The sequence below is a fragment of the Sceloporus undulatus genome, chromosome 2 (assembly GCF_019175285.1).
Source record: "Sceloporus undulatus isolate JIND9_A2432 ecotype Alabama chromosome 2, SceUnd_v1.1, whole genome shotgun sequence".
Taxonomy (NCBI): domain Eukaryota; kingdom Metazoa; phylum Chordata; class Lepidosauria; order Squamata; family Phrynosomatidae; genus Sceloporus; species Sceloporus undulatus.
The window spans coordinates 41,143,609-41,166,187 of record NC_056523.1 but is presented as its reverse complement, the minus strand read 5'-3'; the positions used below and the strand labels follow the sequence as shown (position 1 = coordinate 41,166,187).

The following is a 22,579-nucleotide window of genomic DNA, read 5'->3' as shown; positions in this document are numbered from 1 at the left end:
GGACGGTTCCCCATTGACACGGTTCCAGTTTGTGTCTGTGCTACGCATGGCTGTACGTCACTTGGAATTTCCTCCTGATTAATTTGGAGGACATTCTTTTCATATTGGTACAGGAACTTCTGTGTCTCAGTCTGGACTGCCTGTTGATTCCATTAAAACTGGGCAGGTGAAAATCTAGAGCCTTTGCCAGCTATATTTGCCCACATTTGGACCCTTGTGTTGGACATTAGTTTGTTTGCGTGTAGGGTTGGCAGAAGGTGTTCCTGCTTGGAGCAGCCTTTTGTGGTGGCAGCATACATCATGTATCTGGTGGATGTGGTTTCCAGGGCTGCATAGCCCTGGATCGGGAGTCCTTTGGGACACGGGAGCTCTGAGAGCATACGTTGTGGTCATTGCAGAGGCCATATTGTGGCAGTACCTCCTGGTGACTAGGGGCTTGATTGAGTACATGCAATCCGATGGTTGCATGGCTGCAAGATGGCATTTCCTTAGCCCCTAGATCATCCTGAAGCTTGCCTGTGACTAGGCAATTTGGTTCATCATACAACTGGGGTGTTGTACGATGTTCCAGATCCAGACCTCAGCTTTGAGCCAACCCTATCTTGGTTGCTGTTTGTTTTATAAAGTTGTGGCCTTTCCTCCATATGCTGTTCTGGGTTTTATTGTGGTGGCGTCCCTCCTAGGCAATGAAAATGCTGAATGGACAGCAGAACAAGACAAAGAGCCTGACTGGTGGAAAAGCCAGTCATAAACCCTATGATGAGATAAGTCCAAATTTGGAAGGGTCTGGGATTTAATTAATTAATATTATAGCATCCACTCCATCACTAGTTCTTGTTATTCATCTGTGACTATGTGACCACTGTTGTTGTGATTGTTGTTGTTGTTCCACTTCATTTTATTGGATTAATTGAAATTGCAAAGGTACTTCCTCTGAGTTCCAAGTTGTCTCCATCCTTTGTGAGGTCAAAGCCCACTTAGCCAGAGGGAGTACCTTTCTGTATTGCTAATAGAATTCAAATTTTATCTCCTGGACTTTGGAATACTTTGTTCCCAGTGTCACATGGCCAGAAGAAGGGAGGATCTGCCTGCATAATATTCCTCTTTCGCCAGAAAACAAAACATCAACAACATATTCACAAAATGCAGGCCCATGATTAATATTGTAATTTTTTAATCCCCCCCTCCTGTATAATTTTTAATACCTTTTCCTGATGGAGAAACTAGTAGAGCTTTGAAAGCTTGCATCATGTATTTTGTGCATTTTATTGGTCAAGTAAAGGAAGGGATGTGGTGGCTTAGTGGTTAAGAGGCCAATTCTAATGATCTGAAGATCAGAAGGTTGGCAGTTCGAGGCCTGAGTGCTCCATGATGGAGTGAGTTCCTGTCACTAGTCCAAGCTTCTGCCAGCCTAACAGTTTGAAACTATGCAAATGCAAGTGGTAACAGCGTTTGGTGCAGTCATGCTGGCCACATGACCACCAGAGCAGACCTCAGACAATGCTGGCTCTTTGGCTTCGACATGGAGATGAGCACTGTTCTCACAGTTGGTTACGACTAGACATTCATGTCAAGGGACTACCTTTACCTTTAAAGATATCACAGTTTTGTGGATTTTTAATGTCAATGTACTTCGCTATATACACACAGCACAGCTACCTTTGAATATTTTTTCATAATGGAGGTACAACTCTTATGCATATAGCACTTACTTATAAAAGTATTTGGCAGCCCCTACTCATGTGTAGATCCCAGGGTTGTTACAAAATGGCCCTATCTGTGTATAACCACACAGTTGCTTTAACTGCCATGGTTCTGTCCTATGGAATCCTGGGATTTGCAATTGCAGGAGAGATTTTTACAATTCTCACCCAGAGAACTCTAGTACCGCACCAGATTCCAGCATTCCATAGGCTATTGCCATGGCAGTTAAAATGGAATCATAATGCTATAATTGCACCCATTCTGGAGTTATAGCACTTGAGAAGAAAGAAGGGTTGATTTCATAATTTGAGGGGAGATTCAAAAGTTGAAATTATGATGGCAGTGCTCATTGCCCCCTCATTCTTGGCAGTCATTTCAGAGCTGTTGTTGACAGGAGCAACCTTCAGGTCCTTCTCTCCATGATGCTTTTGAATTTCATTGTCATAGTTTTACAAAACTGTCATCCTCCCTTGTTTTGTATGTTTTAGTGTTGTAAATCTCCATTTATTTAAGCTTTGCAAGCAGGATCATATAATTTCCACAGTTTTCTTCCCATTTTGAGGGATTCTCTGCAATTCTGAATTCACAGATTTCTTCTGCAGGAAACAGTGTTTTGTTTTGGGACAAAATATACTGTTTTCTATGCAAAAAAAAAAGTCTTTTAAAAACACATTTTTTATAAAAACAAAAAACAAAAATCCTTGCATTCATATGTGTGAGAATGAAATGTCCCTGAACCTCCCCAAACTGTGATGAAATTTCTGAGTTTTTGCCTATGTTCTGGTGGAGTTTTCCCAGTGTCCCGACCCCCCTTTTCTTCTTCTTCTTCTTCTCCAATTGGGACTATATAAATTAGTAAATATTCTTCACTTTACTGTGTGATCCAGGATTGGGGAGTAAAATTTCAAGATGTAATTTTCTCATTAGGTTTGATGTTGTTGTTTTTTAAAAAAGACAAATAATTCAAAGCATCAGTTCATAGAATGTCTGATGGATAAGGAAATGAAGTGGGATATCTAGCATAACTTTCTTAATCAAAATAGAATAAAAAAATAAATGAATTATTTGAATTTGACAATTTCATTCCATACACTGTTGAAATTGTTTGGTCCTTCCTCTACTTTGTACTTTGTACAAAAATTTAGAAATGAGATAGTCTTTTACTATTTTTGTGGGATAGGCATGTTTTTGTGCATACCTCCACAATTTTATGCCCCAAATATTCCAGCTCACAGCAATTTCCATACAGAATAATTTCTCAAAACACTTAATGATGTGTGAATGGGATGCAAGAACTGTGCAGAAATATTTGTTCTCTCTTCAGCAGGGAGAAAACTGGAAATTGTTTATTCTCACTCCTGAGAAAAAGATAGTTGAATACTAAGACCCTTCAACTCAGTACAAAAGAGGAGTTTTTAAATAAATATAAGAAGTTTTAAAATGCATTATGTTAAAAGAACAAAACCATACATACATAACATATAGAGAGGCTTTATATGTAAAACGAGTGACAGCATTTCATAATTAAATCTGATCTGCCCATTCTGTTAAAGTTAAAGTTTGTTTTTTGTCACCGTATCAGTTATCATTTATCTCATTTCTGTCGTGTCAAGTTGGAAAAAAATGAAGTTAGTGGTTTCTTAAAATATATATTCAATTTCATTCAAAATAGTAAAACAGATTCAGAAAATATTACCTGTAAAATGGTGAGGGGTTTCCTCTCGCTGTACAGTTCAAAAGTACTTCTGGATCCTCAGAATTCACCGAATAAGTAACATCAAATGGTTCTTGGATAAAACTTGGTCCATGAGGATGTTCTTCATCTGTAGAATGGAACACTGATGTAAAATGGCTATTCTACTGCATAAAGCTTTATCAAATTCCTATGATGTAGTATCAGTGGGGGTTCAGGTACTACTTTTTTAAAAAACAAAATTGGCATTTATTGCAGAAAGCCCCACCTTAACTCTTTTTTGTATTCAAGGACTAAGAAATTCTGTGGTACCTGAAATTTTTACCATATTCCATCATATTCCATAGCTGAATTCCACAGTTACTGTAAATCCAACAGCAACATGTATGGGAGGTGTGTGTGTGTGTGTGTGTGTGACCCACCTTTTCCCCAGCAGTGGAACAGTTACAAATAAATGTACATGTCTGCAAATGTATGCACAAGCCTTTATTTTCCCAATCTTGTGTGGTCGAGGGATTGAAAAATCAGTGACTTTCACTTTCCTTCATATTCACATTAAAAACAAAACAAAACACCTCTGCCTAAATGCTGCTGGCTAATTACACTGAGAGTAGATTTACTGAATCAATCAATGCACATTCGATTCAATAGGGCTACCAGGGATTAACAATAGGATCCAAAACATTCAAGCTCTTATCAAATTTATGACAGTGTTTGGAAATTTTGTAAGGTAAAAATGAACTAACTGAATATTTCAGCCACCTATGCAGGTCATATTCTGTCGGCACAACTAAACGCAGTACAGTTGTACCTGCTTTCCACTATGTAAATAAGTATTCAGGTAATTCATTCTTGCATATGAGAACAAATAAGTGTAGCAGTTTTCTCCCTGCTGTGGGAGAAAATGAATATGTCTGCACAAGTCATAACCAATATTACCACTTCCCAAAGTATTTTGGGAAATTATTCTATGCAGACATATAGATGGGATTGGGGGGGGGGGGGGGGAGGTTGTCAGAAAGTTGTAGTTGTTTGTACAAAGACCATTTTATCATACAAAAACAGCAGTGTTCCCAGATAACCATGGAGGAAAAGATGGAAAATTCTGTATTTTGTACACACACACACCCCAGAAAGAAAATTGCACAAAAAATGGCCTGCTGGAAATAGTTGTTATTTCATGAAGATTTGGGGGAGGGGGACAACTCCCTCACAAATATTTTTATATAGAAACCTCACACATGTATTTCTGCACAGGATAATGGCTTAACACAGTATAGTATCTGCAAAAAGGTTCATCTAGACCAGATCTGACCAATGACGAGCCAGTATATCCGAAAAAGAATCAATTGCCATATATGATCCCTTCTACTTGCTTTCTTCAAGTATTCATTCATTACTCATGGAAACAAGACAAACATCATGGAACCGTGTGATGCGGTAGCTAAAAAAAGCCAATGCACTTTTAGGTGCATCAATAAAAATATAGTGTTAGATCAGAGAAAGTAATAGTGCACTGTATTCTGCTCTTGTCAGGGCCCCACCTGGAATACTGTGTCCAGTTCTGGGCACCACAATTCAAAAAGGACATTGAGAAACTGGAGCGGTCCAACGGAGGGGGGCGATCTAAAATGGTGGTGAAAGGTCTGGAAACCATGCCCTATGGGAACGACACGCGGGTGGGAGACTGTTAGGCCTGATGTTTAGCCTGGAGAGAGAAGGTTAAGAGGTGATATGATCCTGTTTAAATATTTGAACGGTGTCATATTGAGGAGGGAGCCAAGCTTGTTTTCTGCTGCCTCCAGAGACAACAGACCCGGAAACAATGGATCAAGCTCAGGAAAAGAGCTTCCACCTCTAACATTAGGAAGACTTCCTGACAGTAAGGGTTGTTCGACAGTGGAACAAACTCCCTGGAGTGTGGAGTCTCCTTCCTTGGAGGTTTTAAGCAGAGGCTAGATGGCCATCTGTCAGGATGCTTGATTTGGATTTCTGCTATGGCAGGGTTGGACTGGATGGCCCGGTGGTCTCTTCCAAACTCTGCGATTCTATGATTCTAAGCAATACTGAAAGGTGTATAATCCTAGTAAAACTAACTCCAGGGAACTTAAAAACAAAACATGATAAAGTTCCAAACATGTTCTTTAAAAAAAAACAGTTGTTATTTATTTACTTTTATTTATTCCTGTTTTTCTCTTTGCACAGATGAAAAACTGCAAAAAGCCACTAACGCTTTTAAAACAGCTATGGATGACGTTGCAATGCAACTGACATCTTGTGATGGTCGCATGTGCTGGGTCCAGTTTTGAAGGGTTTCATGCAATGTCTTCAGTTGATCTAACGCATCAACCTGAAGGCATAATGTTCTATCATCTCATTCTCATTCTGTGTTTCCTCTAATCCCCATATAACTCTATTTACCAGCAGGCCTGTCCTTCCACACATTATCTCCCCTATTTTCCATGCTTTTGAAGCCAAAATACTGTCATTTTCATTGTAGCTGTACGCACTCATTTCTGCTTGATCTGGAGCTAGAGGAATGGCCTTTAGTGTCTAGGCTGCTACTTGCCCTCAGTTTTTTCTTTGCCTCCTTCCTTTATTCTTTCCATCTCAGGGGGGATGTTGAAACATGTCCCCAGAAAGCTCTTCCTTTCCATTGCCCCTCTCCATTTCACTGCCTCTCTGTGCATGCCAATTTAAAAAACTGATTTTATTAGAGCTTTATCTGCATGTTTCATTTCAGGTTAGGGTAGTACTTTTAACCTAAGTTATCACGAAAGAGAACCAAAATGCTGAACTACTTAATGATTAGCCTTTGGAACTTAATTCTTTTCTCATTCAGCGTTCTATGCCAAACAGCAACCGTTTTTAGCTTTCTAATCTCTGCTTTGTTTCTATGTTTAACCAGCATTAGTCTTAATTCATCTGAGCTGTAAATTTAATTTATTGTGAAGTGCCTTGAGATGGGTGACATGACTGATTTTTAGCACAGATATTTCTATGATAGACTGAGTATTATCTGCCTGTGCTTCATTTGAAAGAAACAGACAAGTTGCTTATTGGTGGATCCGTGTTGTTTCAGTCAAACTGGAAATGAAGATGTTCCAGTGTGGACAGACCTGTCGCTTCGAAGACAACTATTTTTCTTTCTTCTCTTTTAATTGGTAACTTATAGATTTCCCTAGCCTGATGTCTGTTTGCAGATATAAATAGTGGACTGCATCCCGTGTTTGCTTGCACCTTCAGACAAACTAACTATAGGATTTATTTTGCACCATAGACCAAACCTTTATGTCCTATGCTGCTTTCTTATGGAGAAGATGAAAGACTTTTAGCTACAAGCAAAAATATCTGCGAACCTGTCATTTCTTATAAAACAAAAACCAAGTTTGCATTTGTGGCTTTGATGCCCCTGCCATGACCTGTGAGCAACCCTGGATATGGCATTATAATGGAGGAAAAATATGGTGGGAGTCCTATGGCTCTAGTATCATGCCATAAGTATCACACTTGCATCAGGAAGGTGTCCTCCAGATGCAAGCCAAGCATGTGGGGAACGGTGGAACGTCAAATTGCTCTCAGCTTCACCTCCAACTCCTGGTATTCTTATAGTGGGGGGGGGGGGGTTTGGATGCCCACTGGGAATCCATTCAAATGATGGTTTGTATCCATGTCAGAATTCCTGCCATTGCACCGACTCTGCCCTCTTGAGAATTCCTGCTTGAAGGAAGAGCATTGCCATTTGGCACCCCACCCCTCCCCTTATCATATGGAGTGTCACACTGTCTGATCTTCCGGGCCGTCCCTGGCCAAAACTTCCTCTTTATGCAATGAAAGCCCTCAGTTGTTCCCATGTTCCAGTGCTCAATACTGATGTTGAACCTGGGTCCGACACATGTCCTCTAGGATACCATGTATTCCTAAGTGTTACTACCAGCAAGAAGGTGGTGGACTGGATAGTCCTTGAGGGTCCCCCCAACTCTCCCATTTCTTGTGGGGCTTCAATCAAAGTTTATTTGTTTGAGCTTGGTTTATTTCCCCTTTTGTGTGTCTGCCTTTTCAGGTTTTTTCAAGCAGAGGAATGTTCTTTAAACTCTGTTTAAACTTCATTTTGTCACCCCACCTCCTCTTCTCTTCTATGAGAATTTAAATGGCGAGCAGATGTAACGGGCGGAGAAAAGTTGAAAGTATCCACCACCCATCTACACACAAAATGCTCCCTCCTTTTTTCTCTTGTTTTTAAAGCAAAGCTGTGGGCAAAAGATGGGGGTGGGACCATCCACCTTAACAAAAGAACTAGCCTCTGGTAAAAGCAGTATGCATGGAAGCTTTGCTTACGCAAAAATACACAAATCATGGCCATCGAATTGGGAGTGAAAGGTCCGTCTCTTCATTTTCATTTGGAAAGGATAAATATAAAAATTCTTATCCTGAGAAGTGCTCAGCCTTTCTATATTTTTAAAAATGCTTTCGAACAATTTCGACTAACAGGTATTTCTACTTGATTTTTTTGATTTTGATGCATATTATTTACACCATTATCTGGCTTCTTAGGACCGCAGCATATTTAAATAGCATAACCTCCTAAGGACCCAAAGTCGTTTTCTTTTCGGTCTGTTGTTCAGGCCCTCAGTTTCTAAATATTTTCAGTCAGCCATTCACCAACACTTATTAACATTAACAAAATACCATCTTTAAACCTAAGTGAATACAGATAATTCTCGTTTTGATCTTACATTTGTTTGGCAGTTTGTTGTAGCCTTGGAAAGTTCTTGTATTGTATGCTTTCAAGTCATTTCTAAACTTAAGGTGATCCTAGGCAAACCCCTATTGGTTTTATTGGCTAAATTGCCAAGGTACCAGTGGGTTTCCATGGCGAGTAGGGATTTGTGCCCTGGTCTCAAGAGTCATTCGTTCAACATTCAACTACGCCTTGCTGACTCTAAAAGAAGAGAATTGGCACTTGGATCCACAACATGCCCACCTTGTTTTAGGGCTACAGATTATGCGGGTATTTAAATACACACACCATAACCACCACCACTGTTACTTACAGAAAGGCTTTCTCCCAAATGGGATTCAAACCAATATGATTCTAATTAAAACAGAGCAGTAAGACAATATGAAGTACAAAGTAATAACAAACAAACAAACAAACAGACAAACAACTAAATATTGATTATTTTAAAACATTAAAATCTGCCAACAATTAAATTAATGAAAGTCTACAATGCATATTAAAGTCACCACACCCCAGGTACACCTTACTCACATTCAACTCTGATAGCTTGTTTATTAAACATGAGGTCTTGCCTGCTGGTGAAAAGATAACAGAGCGGGAGCAGATCAAACGTCCCCTCGGAGGTACATCTAAAAATCTTAGGAGCAGCCACCGGGAAGGCTCTCCCCATGTCCTCACAAAAGAAACCTGGGAACGTGTGGGATGGCCGAACGTCCTCCTCTAATGATTAATCGAGTTGGGCAGGCTTATATGGGGCGATTACAGGTGTTATTCGATCAGACTTTTTGACTTTAAATTGTGCCTGGGCAATGGACTGGTTAGCCAATGGAGCTGTTTCCGCCAGGAGTTATACATTCCTCTTATCCGTCTAGCTGCCGCGTTTTGACTTCTACCGTGTCCAAACAGTTTTTCAAAGGCAACCATGTAAATGTCTCCTCCTGGTCCCATAAACTGTCTTATAAGGACAGATTTAGGAGTGGTTTACCGCGAAGGCCTTCTTACAGCTTCTTCAAGCAGAATGGAAGCCTGCCTGCCAGTCCCTTACCCACTTGGTCGTCCCCGACTGCTTTAATAAGCTAGGACAGTGAAGGATCTAAGGACATATATGGTCCTCCATGGCTCCTTTCAAATTTCTTTTCAGGTGGCCAAATTGAAACATCATGTTTTCCAAGAGCAGAAAGATTATTTTTTTTTTTTTTTGGTTTTTTCCAAGATTGAAGTTTCCACCAGACCATCCCTTTAAACAATCCAAGTTGGATGTCAGCTTCTCCAATGATTTTTCTGCCGAGTGTCATGCAAACGCTTCATCTAGCCTTCTTGAAGCTGCCAGCCACCCTACGTGGTGACAATGTCCGAAATCAAACTCTTCTGGCAAATTGCCACATAGCCTGCCCACATCACGGACGCAAAACTCTGATGCGGCCCATAACCGCCTTTGACCTTCCCCTCTTCCCATTAGGCTATAACGCAGTCTGATGATTGCTCTGTTAGGGCGGAAGCGCGTCCCCCGCCCTGATATTGTGCCGCCTTGGGGGGCCCACGTTCAGCTGGCAGTGGTGGCGCTCATCCTGCTTTTTGCCCCCCTGCCCCCTGCCACGAGTCGTTTTTCAAGGGGGCCTCGCCCCCTGTTCCTCCACCTGCTCTGCGTTTTCGTCATTACTGCTCTCCTCTCCTCCTCCTCCTTTCGCCCCTTCCCCTCCTCGTGCCCAGGGGCTCCCTCCGCTCCCCTTCCTGGGCGGCGGCCCCTTCCGCGTGCTTTTGTCTCCCCCCTGCCCTTTCCTCTTCCCGCGGTCCGCCGGGTTCGCGGGGCTCCCTGCCCCCCCCCCGGCTTTCCCCGCCCCCTCGCTTCCTTGGCTCCTTCCCCCCCCCCCGCTTCTTGGGTGGGTCCTCTTCCTCGTCCCCCCCCCTGCCTGGCGGGGCTCCCCGGCCCGTGCCCGCTCCCGTTCTCCCGTTCCTCCGCTCTTTTTTGTTCCGCGCCCTCTTTTCCTTCTGTCCGCCCCTCGCTGTCGCCCTCCTGCCCCGGCCCTCTCTCTCTGGTTCGCGCGGCGTGTCCTTCTTCGTTCTTTGCCCCGCTTCTCCCCTTGTCCTGCGTGGTTCGCCTCCGGTCTCCCGTCCTTTCCCCTTCCTTCCCCCTCTGTCTTTTTCCCCCTGCTTCCTGCTCCCCTCCCCTCGCCCCTTCTTCCCTGCCCCGTCGCCCCTTCTCTTTTGTCTGCCTTTTTCCTTGCTTCCTTTCCCCGCCTTCCTTTTTTTTCTTCCCTCTTTTCCCTTTCCGCTTCCTGGCTCCCGTGCCTTGTCCGCTGGCTTTTGCCCTGCCCGGCGCGTCCGTTGCCCCGGCTCGTCCTTCCCCCCTCTTTCTCTTCCCCCCTTCTCTTCTTTTGCTTTCTTCTCCCTTTGTTGTCGGCCCTTTCGGCCTGCGTTTCTTTTCCTGTCTTCCCCCCTTCTCTCCCTGTTGCTTGGTTCCTTTCCCTTCTCCTCCTGCCCTTTGCGCCCTGTTTGGGGTTTTTTTCCCTGCCCCGCCCCCCTGCTTTCCCTCCCTCTCCTCCCCCTTGCCCCGTTCCCTCTTGCCCGTCTTCTTTTCTTCCCGTGTGCCTTCCTCTCTTTCTCTGGCCCTCGCCCCCCTGTTTGTTTGTTCCGTCTCCCCGCCCCCTCCGCGGCCCGGCCCTTTCTCGCCCTTCCCGCCTCTTTGCTTTCCCTGCCCTTCTTCCCTCTTGCTCCGCGTCCGCTCTTGCCCCCTCGGGCCGTCGGCCCTCTCTCCTTTCCCGTTTCTGGGGGGCCGCCCTCCTTTTCTTCCTCGTGCCTCGGTCGCTCCCCCCTCTGGCTTTTCTTCTGTTGCCTCTGTCTTCCCTCGTTTTTTCCCCCCCCTGTCTGCTCTCGTGGGCCTCCCTCCCCGTGTGCCCCTCCCGGGTGTTTCGCCGCTCTTCTCTCTGTTCCCCCCTCTCCTCCTCGCGGCCTTTTTTGCGCTCTCCCCCCCCGCTCGCCTGTGTCTCTTCCTTCTTCCCTTTGTTCCCCCCCGCCCCGTCTGGCCCTCGTCCCCGGGTTCGTGTCTGGGGCGGCCCCCGTGTTTGCCTGTTTTGGGTGCGTTCTCTCCCCTCTTTTGGTCTGCCCTCGCTTTTGTGGTCCCTCCCTGCGGGGTTTTTCCTCGTCGGCTGCTTTCTCGCTTGTGTTGTTTGTTTGTCGTTGCCCCCGTCGCTCCGGCCCCTTGGCTTGCTCTTGCTCTCTGGCCTGTTTTCGGTCGTGTGTGCTCGCCTGCCCCGTGCTGCCGTTTCCTGGCCCCTCTCCCCTTGCTTTTTCCCGCCCTTCCCTTTCCTGTCTTCCTTTCTTCTTTCTTCTTTTCCCTCCCTTCTTTTCTCTCTCCCCCTCCCCCCCCTCTCCTTCTCTTCTCTTCTTCTCTTCTTCTTCGCTCTTCTTCTCTTCTCTTCTTTCGGTCTTTCTCTCCGCTCGCGCCTCCTGGTTTCGCGCGGTTCCCCTCCTCTTTTCCTCGCCCCGTCCCTGTCGGCTTCCCTCTCCCCGCCCGCCCCCCCCGGCGCCGGCCTGGTGCGGGCGGCCCGGGGCTGCGGTCCCGTGTTTTCTCCCTTGCGGTGGCCCCCGGCCGCTGGCTTGGCGGGCCGGTCTCTTTTCCGGTGTTGCTTGGCGCGGCTGCCTGGTGCCTCTTCCGGCCCGTGGCTGGCTGTGTTTCTGGCGGGGCGTCTCGCCTCTCCGGCGGTGGCTGGCTTTTTTCTGGCGGGCGGCGTCTTGCCCTCTCCGGCGGTGGCTGGCCTGTTCTGGCGGGGGCTTCTGCTCTCGGGGTGGCTGGCTGTTCTTGTTCGTGTTCTCTCTCTCTTCTCCCTCTGTCCCCCTTCCTTTCCCCCTCCCCCCCCCCCCTTTCCTTCTCTTCCCCTTCCCCCCCCCTCTCTACCCCCTTCTCTCTCCTCCTCCCCTCCCTGTTCCCTTCCCCGCCCCTCCCCTCCTTCCCCCTGCCTTGCCGTTTCCTTCGCCTCTCTTTCCGTTTTCCCTCTCGTCCTTTTTTCTTCTTTCCCTTTTTTTTCTTTGTTCTGGCCTTCCTTTTCTGCCCCGTTCCCGTGGTCCCTTGGGTCGCCTCCCCGGTCGCCCTTTTCGGCTCCGCCCCTCCCTCGGGCCTTCTGTGGGTTCCGCCTGTTCTTTCGGGTTCCGCCCCCCTTTTGGTGCTTTTTTTTCGGCTTTTTGCCCGGCCCGGGTTTTGCCTTCGCGCTCTGGCCTTCGGCTTCCGCCGGCTTTTGGGTTCCGCCCCGCCGGCGCGGCCCGCCTTCCTTGTCCCGCGGCCCCCTGTCCTTTCGCCTTTGGCTCTCCTTTCTTCTTTTGTCTGGCTTTCTTCCCTCTTTTCTTCTCCGCTTTTCTTTTGTCCCTTTTCCTCGTTTTCCCCCCTGCTTCTGTGTTTTCTTTGTTTTTTTCTTGTTTTCCTTTTCCCCTTCCCCTTCCTTTCTCGTTTTCCCCTTTCTCCTCTCTTTCTCTCTTGTTTCTCCCCCCTCTTTTGTTGTTTGCCCTCTCCTTTCTTTCCTTTCCTCCCCTTTTCTTTCCTCTTTTCCCTCTTTTTCCTTCCCTCTTTCCCCTTCCCTCTTCTCTTGTCTTCCCTTCTTTTTGTTTTCCTTGGCGCTCTCTTCGTTCTTTCCGCTCGTCTTCGTGTTGTTTTTTCCCTCTTCTTCCTGTCGTTCTCTTGGCCGGCTTCCTTTTTGCCCCCTCTCCCTGGTTGCGTCCCTCTCTCTTTCCTTTTCCCTCTTTCTCTCTGTTTCCCTTTCTCCCCCTCTTCTGCGTCCTTTTCCCCGGTCCTTGTTTCTGGCGCTTTCCTTTTCCCCTCCTGTCTTGCCTCTGTCTCTTTTTCCCCTCTTTCTGCTCTTATCCCCCCCCCCTCGCTCCTCTGCCCTTCTTTCTTTTTCTTCTTTCCGCCTTTCGCGTTTCTCCCTTTCTTCCCTCCTCGCTCCTTTCCCCGTGGTGTCCCTGCCCCCTGTCTCCCCTTTTCTCCTCGTTTCTGCCGTCTGTCCTCGCGTCCCTTTCTTTGTTTGCTCCTGCTTCCCGTTCTCTCCTTCTCTGCTCTGTGCCGCTTTTGCCCCCTTTCTTTCTGGCTTCTTGCTCCCCCTTCTTTTTCGTCCCGTTTTGCTCTTTCGTTCCCCCCCCCCACCACCACCCTCTTGTCTTTCTCCTTGTTTCTTCACTTCTGTTCCTCCCCCCTCACACCACCCCATCACTTGCTTTCTGCTCCTGCTGTTCCACCCCAACTTCTGCACTTCACCGCCACACCACCCCCCCTGTATCACATTCCCATTACAGCTTTCAATCATTCCTTACCCACACCACATTTCCCATTCCCCCACTTCTGCCCCCACGTCCCTCCCGCCCCGTTCCCCCCACTCCCCCTGTCCCCCACACCACCGCTCGCACTTCTCCTGCTCCCACAGCCACGCACCCCGCTTCTTTCCTCTCCCCCCCCACCCCCGGTCCCCCTTCCCCCCTGTTCGGGTCCGTGTTCCCCGCCCCCCCCCTCCGGTTCCCCCCCGCTACCTGGTTTGACACAGCACCCGCCCGCTCGCACCCCTCTGGTCCCGCCCCCTTTCCCGCTGCTTTCAGTCCTCTCGGTCCTTGCTGCTTTTCCGTCCCCCCCCCCCTCCCCCGTCCTCTTCCCCCCCCCGTCCTTCCCGGCCCGCCTTCCCTGCCGCTGCCCGCGCGCTGTGGTGCCCTGTCGGCCCGCCCCCTCCTTCTCGCCCCTGGCCCCCCTCGCCTGCCCCCCTCCTCCCCCCTCTGTCTCCGGGCCGTTTCCTTCTCGCTGCGCGGGGCGCCCCGTCTGCCTGGGCCGCCCCCCCTTCCTTGTCCCGGCGCTCCTCCCACTTTCCCGCTCGCTGCCCCTGCGTTTCCCCCCCCCCCCTGCGCTGCCCCCCCCGACCCTCCCCCCACACCCCCCCCCCTCTTCCTGCGCCCCCCCCCCCCCCTCTCCCCCCCTCGTCCCCTCAACCCCCCCTCTTCCTTTCCCCCCCCCCTGTGTCTGGCCGCGTGGTCTCCGCCCCCCACACGCAGAACTTGAAGCTCACATGCATAATTGAGACCATGATGATAGGGCACATGAGATTAGGGCCTTCTCAGTGGTTGCCCCAAGACTCCAGAACTCTCTTTTCCAGGGAGGCAGAATAGCCTCCTCCTTGTTTTCCCTCCGTTGCCGGGCTAAGACATTTTTTATTCCAACAGGCTTTTTTTAAAACACAAAGTATTCCAAGAAACTAGAGCGGTGGGAGGTGTTGTCTGAATATTTTATTTTTTTTAAAGAGTTATGAGTTTTTAATAGTGTAATAGTTTTAATTCTATTTTTATGCTTCCCTTTGTATCTTTTTCATTGTATTGTTTTTTTTTAAATTGTAAGCCCCTTGGTCCCAATTTTGAGAAAAGGTGGAGGAATATAAATAACCACAACAAGCAGGTATGAACACGTTGAGCATTAGCGGCAAATAAGCATTGCATACTTTTGGATCCGTAACTAATTTTGTCATATGTTACTTCTAAGTCCACTCTGTCTCATATGTTGCCTTGAATTTAACAGTGTTTATCTCCAGAGATTAAGGGGAAAATTTATAACTTCTTCATATTTTCTATTCTTCATAGTATCATACTCACACCACCACTACCACCCTCATTACTACTACCTCTTATTTTTTATCTGTTTTCCCCTCCAGAAAAATGCAAACCTAGTTAAAAACATGAGAAGCCTAACACTGGAAAAAGGCCTGCACAAACTACCTACTTTCTGTCATGATTCATAACAAATCAAGTTTGTCTGGGATTCCTTATTGACATTTCAAGCTTTTAATTGAGGTCTTTCACAGAATGATGAACATTGCCATAACAGCCTGCAACTGCTAGTTCTGTCCCCTTGCTTTATAGTTACAAAGTGCTACAGGTTTCTTTGCATTTCGTCTCTTTCCCCAGGCTAGGCCAAAACACATAATTTGTATTTCTCTTGCCAGAGCTGTACACTCTGTTTTAATGTCATTAATTCTGTGTATTTTCTATATCTGAAAGGTGTATAGGCTACATTTGGGAGTGATGTTGAATCAAGGAAACAGGGAATCTAGGGAAATTTGTATACTGGCCACTCCTGTATAAATCTTACAAGAGGGACTAAATAACCAGGAGGCCCAATCCCAACTTAGCTTGGAAGCTAGTATGTTCCGGCCTTGTTAAGTCCTCGAAGCTAGTCCCCCAAAACCGCCAATTGTTGTAGGCTCTATTTCCAAGGAAGCAATGACACACCACTACTGATCCTTTCTTGCCAAGAGAAAACTCTATGAAATTCATAGAGTTGCCATTATTGTAGGTGACTTGCAGGAAGGGGACACATTCACACACACATATTCAAGAATTTTTGGTTTCTGCATTATGCACCACAAGTTCTTCTTGAAAAAGCATTCAGTACCAAAAATAGGCAATACAAATGAATTTTTATTCCTTCCTTCCTGTCCTAAGTATTTTGAGTATAATAAAATATATTCCCTCTAATGATAAGCAGACCCCTGTTTGTCTGCAATTCTGTGAACGGGATTAAGGAGTACCCTCTTCTCTTTTATCAGGAAAGGAATATAGGGGAAACAGCTGTCCCAAGAGGTAGCTAAGCCATCCCGGACCAAGCTGGATTGGGGCCTGGCAACCACACACTCTGGCTCCCGTTCACTTTTTGCCTGTCAAAAAATGATCAGGCCAAACAAGGCCTCTCCTTTTTGGGCTTTGCCAAAAGGTCAGATTTTCCTCCCGGGACAATGGGAAGCTTGCTTTAAGGCATGCTGGCCGCATGTTGCTATAAACACTTGCACCACCAGAGTGCCTACATCTGGGCAGCTTGAAGCCAGATCTGGGCATCTTGGGGGCATGTGTTGTCAGTATGTTATGCCCCCAAGTGATCAGAAGCTGGTTTTTATGCTGGTCTTGTTTGCACCAAGGCCACAGTAAAATTTGGTTGCCTCAAACATCGTTCATTTGCCCATGAAATAAACATGTTTGGTGGAATAGTTTCAATTTTCACTACAGAACCCCATGCAGTTCCCTCATTTGTTCCTATCACAGCCAATTTATGTGGGAAACACAGGGGTTCAGTTGCAGAAGCGGGCAGGGGAAAATCTAGAGTGGGAGTCATTCACACAACATTGTCATAAGCTCTTTTATGAAGCTAGTGTTGGGAGCAAGTAAAGTTCTATGAAAGAACATTATAATCTACGTGGTTATGGATCTGGTTTAGAGGATGCTGATATGATGACAATGATGACTTATTCCTTCTATATCCACCCCCCGATATGAGGACTCAAGCCCTGCTAACAACCTATTTACAACACAATATAAATTAAAAAAATACAAAAGTATTATTAATTGTGGTATATAAGATTTAAAAACCCATTTAATTAGATAATTTACAACATTACACATTTTAAAAATACTAACATTAATTAAAAGATTATATTACAGGTCTTAAAAACCGTACCACACTATTAAATGGTCAGTTGTAAAACGCTTGAGGGCACAAAAATGCTTTTGACCTGCCTGTCAAAGGAGCGCAAGAACAGGGCCATCCTGGCCAAGTCTAGGCGGGTGTTTCAGGCTGACACCAGCCACTAAGAAGGCCTTCTTTCTCTTATTCCCACAAAATGAGAAGAGAATTGAGAAGGTGGGGGTCATGGGCTCCCCATGAGAGTTTGTTCATCCAAGCGAGTATGAAACCAGAATGTACCAGGGCAGCTGGGGGAAGATACCTGAGCGACCATTGAAATTCCGTCAAAGTAGAAGAGGAGCAGGCGTCCCTCCCGTCCCTGGGTAAACTCTGGCATTTGGTTCAGATCCTTCCCTGCCGCTGCCCTGTGCGGCCTGCCTCCCACCCTCAGATTGCCCCCATCTGGCGATTCCTCTTTACATATTCTGGGAATCAGAGCCTCGGGTTGCTGGTGCCTTCATAATGAGGATCCCACTCGATTCAATCCACCTTTTGATGAGAATCGTGTAAGTACTGAATTTTGACCTTGACTGTTTCAACATCTTGTTATCTGACTCCCTGGCTCTCTTCTAATTTTTACAGCTTTCAAACTGTGCGATACTCATTGCTTCCTCTATGTTGATTTGTGGCCTTGAACCTCTTTCGCTTTGAGAGTGCTAAGTGGTTGTGTTCTCCCTTTCTAGACATTCCCATTTACAACTTGGCTCTTGGGCCAATTGAATTTTTAAGCACTTTTCAAGGCAGCTCCTTCGAGCACCTTACAATAAACAACAATGAAATGTAACTAGCCTGTTACAGACGCCAAATAAAGCTGCTTCGGTCGTCTTTTGGAGGTATGCTGTTTCAATAATGCATGCTCCTAAGATATCAGAACTGCACCCAAGCTGCACTCCAGTGCTTAGGACTGGGTTGGCTTTGGTGTGGCTTGACTCTTAGGCCCATGCTCATTTAAACCCATACCTCAAGGACCCCAAGCAGCTTTATTTTGGCGTCTTGTAACAGGCCTATGTCTGTATCACCAAGGCCAGATTCTGACTTTTCCGAAGTGGCCATTGGTTTTGAAATTTTGGGTGATGTCTCTGCCCGTTGGTTCCGGTCTGGTGCCAACTAGAGCAGATTGCAGGTTCCTCTGAACTCAGAATCAACGCAAATGAAAAACATGGCTTTCAGCTTGCTGGACACCATGCCTAGTGAAACAGCTGCTTATTTAAGAAACAAACTCCAGCGGTTCCTTCTTAACGGGGCTTTAATTGTCTTTGTTGCTATTACACTGAGCTATAGCCTATAACTGTACAACATGTCTCCTCTTTCCAGGTCCTCTCCATAATCCACTAGAACAGTTCTTTTTCTCATAAGTACACACATTCCCACGCCTGTGATCACTTTAGTCCACTCCTTCTCACAACCGTCCATTGCACATGGAACCAATCACCAGTACAGACAGAAAAACATATCTTTTCACATTTTGTCTTGTTTGCGTTGCCTTGAACATCCTTCGCTGAAACCATTTTAAACTTCGCACTCATTGTCACATCTGAACTTTCACCCAAATATACATAACCATGGTACACTAGCTTTACCTGGGCCAAATTTTGCCACTCTGCGTTGCTGCTGAAACTTATGCCTAGATCAGGGCTGATCCAAGTATTCCCAAACTGCAAACCTTAGCTTTTCAGGGGGTTTAAACCCAGCTAATGTAGGCTGAATCCCTATTCCCAGTTTTATTTCAACTGACAGTACATCTCTGCCTTGTCTGGATTAGTTCAATTTTGTTGCCTCATCCATCCTTACAGCTGCCAGGTATCAGTTAGCACATAGTTTCTTGGCATTTAGGTGGCAAGGAATAATAGACCTGAGTTTGATCTGCACACTGACGGTTTGTTTTACAATATTACTTGGAAAAGTCACATATTATTTATTTACTTTAAAACAAGTAATATGGACCCAATTTAAATGGCCTTTCGCTTTGCCCCATCATGTCTAGGGGTTGCCAGGTCATACGTCCTACCAGCTCACACTAGCACATGACGGGGGTGTCAAAATTTCGGTTTGCCCTTGTCACACGGGTGCTGCCATTTTGCCATGACATGCTAGCTGTCCGCCTGTCCCTTGCGCTGGCGACCTCACGCGTGCTACCATTTGTTGCACTCGGTGATGCACGCGACCCAAAAACTCCTTTTGCAGTTCTTTTTTGCCCTGAACCTTTCCATTTGCAGCTTGAGTTCTTCCCCACCGGCAATAGATGCGGCGGCTACGCCTTTTTCGGTCTGTATCCCCCCTGGATATATTACTTATCTTGCCCCAAACTGTTATAAGTACTCTATTACTATATCACATTTATTAAATATTCCTTCTACATTAAAACTACAGATTGTCATTGCAGCAGTATTGCCTTGTCCTTGTTGCAGCCACGCAACAGTTGCTAAATCCCTTCTTCACACAACCATTAAAAGTGTGATGCTCTCTCAAGCTTTTAATTAGACATACTCATTTTCTCAGGAAAACTCCCCATTACCTGCGGTCATCACTGCAAAACAGGCTTTTAAACATTCCACAAATGGTGTGTGAGTTCGTTTTGTGATTATTTTGGTAGAGTGGGCGTGGCAACCATTTTTAATCGAATCTTGCCCATATTACATAAGGGCCATCATAATCTCTCTTCCGAAACTTACTATTACATTATGCCCCTTATACAAAAATGGCTGCTGCTTGCCTTCACTTCTCCCAACATCGGCCATAAAATAAAATAAAATAACCACTGCACATAATCACAATCAGTGAATGTGAACTTGCGAGAATGAGGCCGACTTCTAATAGTAACAAGAACTCAGGGGGAAAGAATTTTTTATCAAAAAAGGATATATTTATATTACTTTGGAGCAAAAAGTCATTATTACTAACATGTACTATTATAACAGCACTGTGTACTGATGCCACCTGACCTTCAAATTCTGAAAGTCTTTCCCCGCCAGTTTTTGTACACACTCCCCTCTCCATTCCTGTGTGGGTCATCCACCAAAAGTTTCTCTTTCCCATAACAATCTGAACTTGTCTGATGGAGCTAGATTAATTTGTATCATTCAGGAACTCCTGGAGTTCAGAAGCCACCACATGTTCTAGTATTTGCTCAAAAACCTGGAGGTTGGAGACTGCCTTTCTGTAGTTATTCCTATTATAGGATTCCCGGGAAGGTTTTGGTTTCCAAAGATGTCTTATGACCGCCTCCTTCAGTGTGTTCAACACCCTGCTTTAACCAGTAAGGCTTCCTTCCCTTATCCACTCCACCAGTCCTTCTCTGACCTGTTTAATTAACCAAGAAGATCAAGCGTGTGGCTCTCACCTCTCCAAGGATTTTGTCCCTGCCCTCAGGCTGCAGGAGGATTGACAACGTATCTATCTTGATCACCTTCACCCTGTACAGAAGGCAGGTCGAGAGCAGGATGGTGAACCTTTTTTCGACGAGGGGACCAATTTGCCCACACACTGGGGCACCCCCAAACCCGCTTATTCATGACAAGTGCCACATACCTCTGGCTTTCAGGTATTAATTGGTGAATGCAATGGATGCATGCCCACAGAGAGGGCTCTGCGTGCCCTCTTGGACGTGTGCCATAGATTTTTCACTCACTGATTCTAGAACATGCATCATGGGGCCAATAACGCTGGGACATGCCTGTGGTGTCCTGGCAAATGTGAAGTCCTAAACCCACTCACAGGTTAACCCACACTGACAGATGATGGATAGGACACCTGGTCAGGGGGATATTAGTCCAATAGATCATTGGAACTCCAAGTCACCTCCCGCTGTTGCACTATCTCATCCAGTCTCATTCAACCAGCTTTTCATAGAGCACACATTGATAATCACATTGATTACTTTTAACTCAGAACATAAGTTCCTTTTCTCATTGCGAGAGATCAAAGCACAACTAGGTGCTTATTACTCTGCTTAATTTACCAAAGCAAAGGTATTACAACTGTTTACTTAATCAGCCAAGGCAGTGCCAGGCACTGGTTTTCCGTGTCGGAACTTTGGTTTCATGGAGAAGAAGAAGCACAAGCAATTACATACAAATGAATGTCAAGAAGACAACAGGGAGGAGGGCTGGGGAGGAGGCAAAGGAAAGGGACAGGATTTATTGAGGAAGATCCCCAAGGAAGTAATCGTAATTATGAGTATTTGGTATGGAAAGGAAAACAAGAAGACAGATTCATTTGCAGGGAAAAAAATAAACCTGAATTGACAGGTTGACGAAGAGTCTCTTCCTATGGGCCCGCTTCTAGCTTTAATGATTCAATGCCATTTCCCCCTTCATATTCCAGAAATTACAGAAAGGTTAAACATGTCACTCTGAGGTTAGAAAATTTATAAATCGCTTCTTTCCAGGTAATGAAAGCCAAGTGAGTTCATCCAATCTCCTCTTCTTCTAAATTAGTGCTGTTAGAGTTGGGGTGGATTTGTTTGGGTGGTTTTTTGGTGGTGAGTGGGTGCTTTTTTTAAAAGGCATGTGCTCATAAAATAATAATTCTTTAAAATGGATGTTGCATTTGGATTGGATTTGTAACTCATATGCCCATAGGTTAAATCTGGGTGTGTCTTTTTTAAAGCCTGTGATACCTTGTGAAGCCACCCCCCAATCTATATCAATCTACTCATGTCTATTCCATTACTCTTTTCTTTGACTGATCACAAATGTTTCCCAGTGAGAGAGATGATTGACAGTTGGAAAAAGCATTCCACTTAGAGCAATGCTTCTGGTGCACGTTGGTACCATGCCCACGTCTCCATTGACATGCAATGCAAGTGCGTTAAGACTAGTCTGCTTACCTCAGTGGTGAAGCCGCACTTTGCCTCGAGTCAGCCCTAGTATCCTGCCTTTAGAGGTGCGCTAGGTGGGCCAAAGTCAAGTCGTCTATGGTCACGGCCGTTTCTTGGTGTTGATTCTTCCTTACTGGTTTTCTCCTTCCTCTCTGTGACCCCCTAGTTGTTTGCTGCCTGCTTGTGGTCCCCCTGTAGACCGTACATTGTCCGTCTGTGTTCCCCCCCCCCCCCAACTCCCGGGGATCACGTTGTTGTTTCCCATTCTAATCCTTGATATAAGAAAATGTGGCATTTGTGTGGCATAATCAATGTCTCTACTGAGACACTTTGCTTCCTGCTGTTGGCCTTGTCGGTGTTATTTGTGGAGGTTCATTACCACACATTTGGTTATTACTTTGTTTTTTTATTTTATTATTTATCAACGTCTTTCAAGTTAAACATCAACAATGTTTTATTCATTCTTAGTATAACATTAACAAAAACAACAATATTCATATGCTTTGTTTTTTATTAAAACTTTGAGATGTTTAGAATAATATGCTGTCCATTAATTATTTTAAAACCCACTGTCCAGTGACTATATAGTTCTAGACATGTGCTATCAAAATACACTTTTGAGGGAGCCAATAAAAATATCCATCCAACATATAAATTCTGTAAGTATTGCCATCTTCGTTCAAAACTAATGACATAACTACACAACCAATGCAATAAATCAAATTCTGCCCCTCCTAGCATTAACAGCAATGATTAATTCCTCAGTTTTTTGTGGGTTTTTTCCGGCTATGTGGCCATTTCTAGAAGAATTTCTTCCTGATGTTTGCCAGCATCTGTGGCTGGCATCTTCAGAGAATGCTTTGCCTGGAAAAATTGTGTGTATATTCCTGTGTGAGCCTGGAATGCAGGAGTGATTTGCCATGGTATTGTTTTGTGTGATGGCTGGCCTCAGGCTGGGAGGCTATGCAAAGGATTAGTGTCGCAATTGTTGATCATTATGCTGGAAAAGTTCCCCTGTACTTCGATTATGGTTCCCTTTGCATTTGCTGAGTCCTCATTTTGCTATTCTTCAGGACTGGTAGCCACAAATTTTGTTCACTTTTCAAGCAAGCATTCTCTGAAGTGCCCGCCACCAGATGCTGGTGAAAC

At 45.5% G+C, this 22,579-nt stretch overlaps 1 long non-coding RNA gene across 1 annotated transcript in view; it reads right to left on the bottom strand.

Moving 5' to 3' along the window:
• Positions 1 to 3,404: 3,404 nt before the first annotated feature.
• Positions 3,405 to 22,579, bottom strand: part of LOC121922680 — a 365,925-nt gene continuing 346,750 nt past the window's right edge. Inside the window, exon 3 of the long non-coding RNA XR_006102210.1 lies at positions 3,405 to 3,527. This is a non-coding gene — a long non-coding RNA (uncharacterized LOC121922680). The remainder of the gene's footprint in view (positions 3,528 to 22,579) is intronic.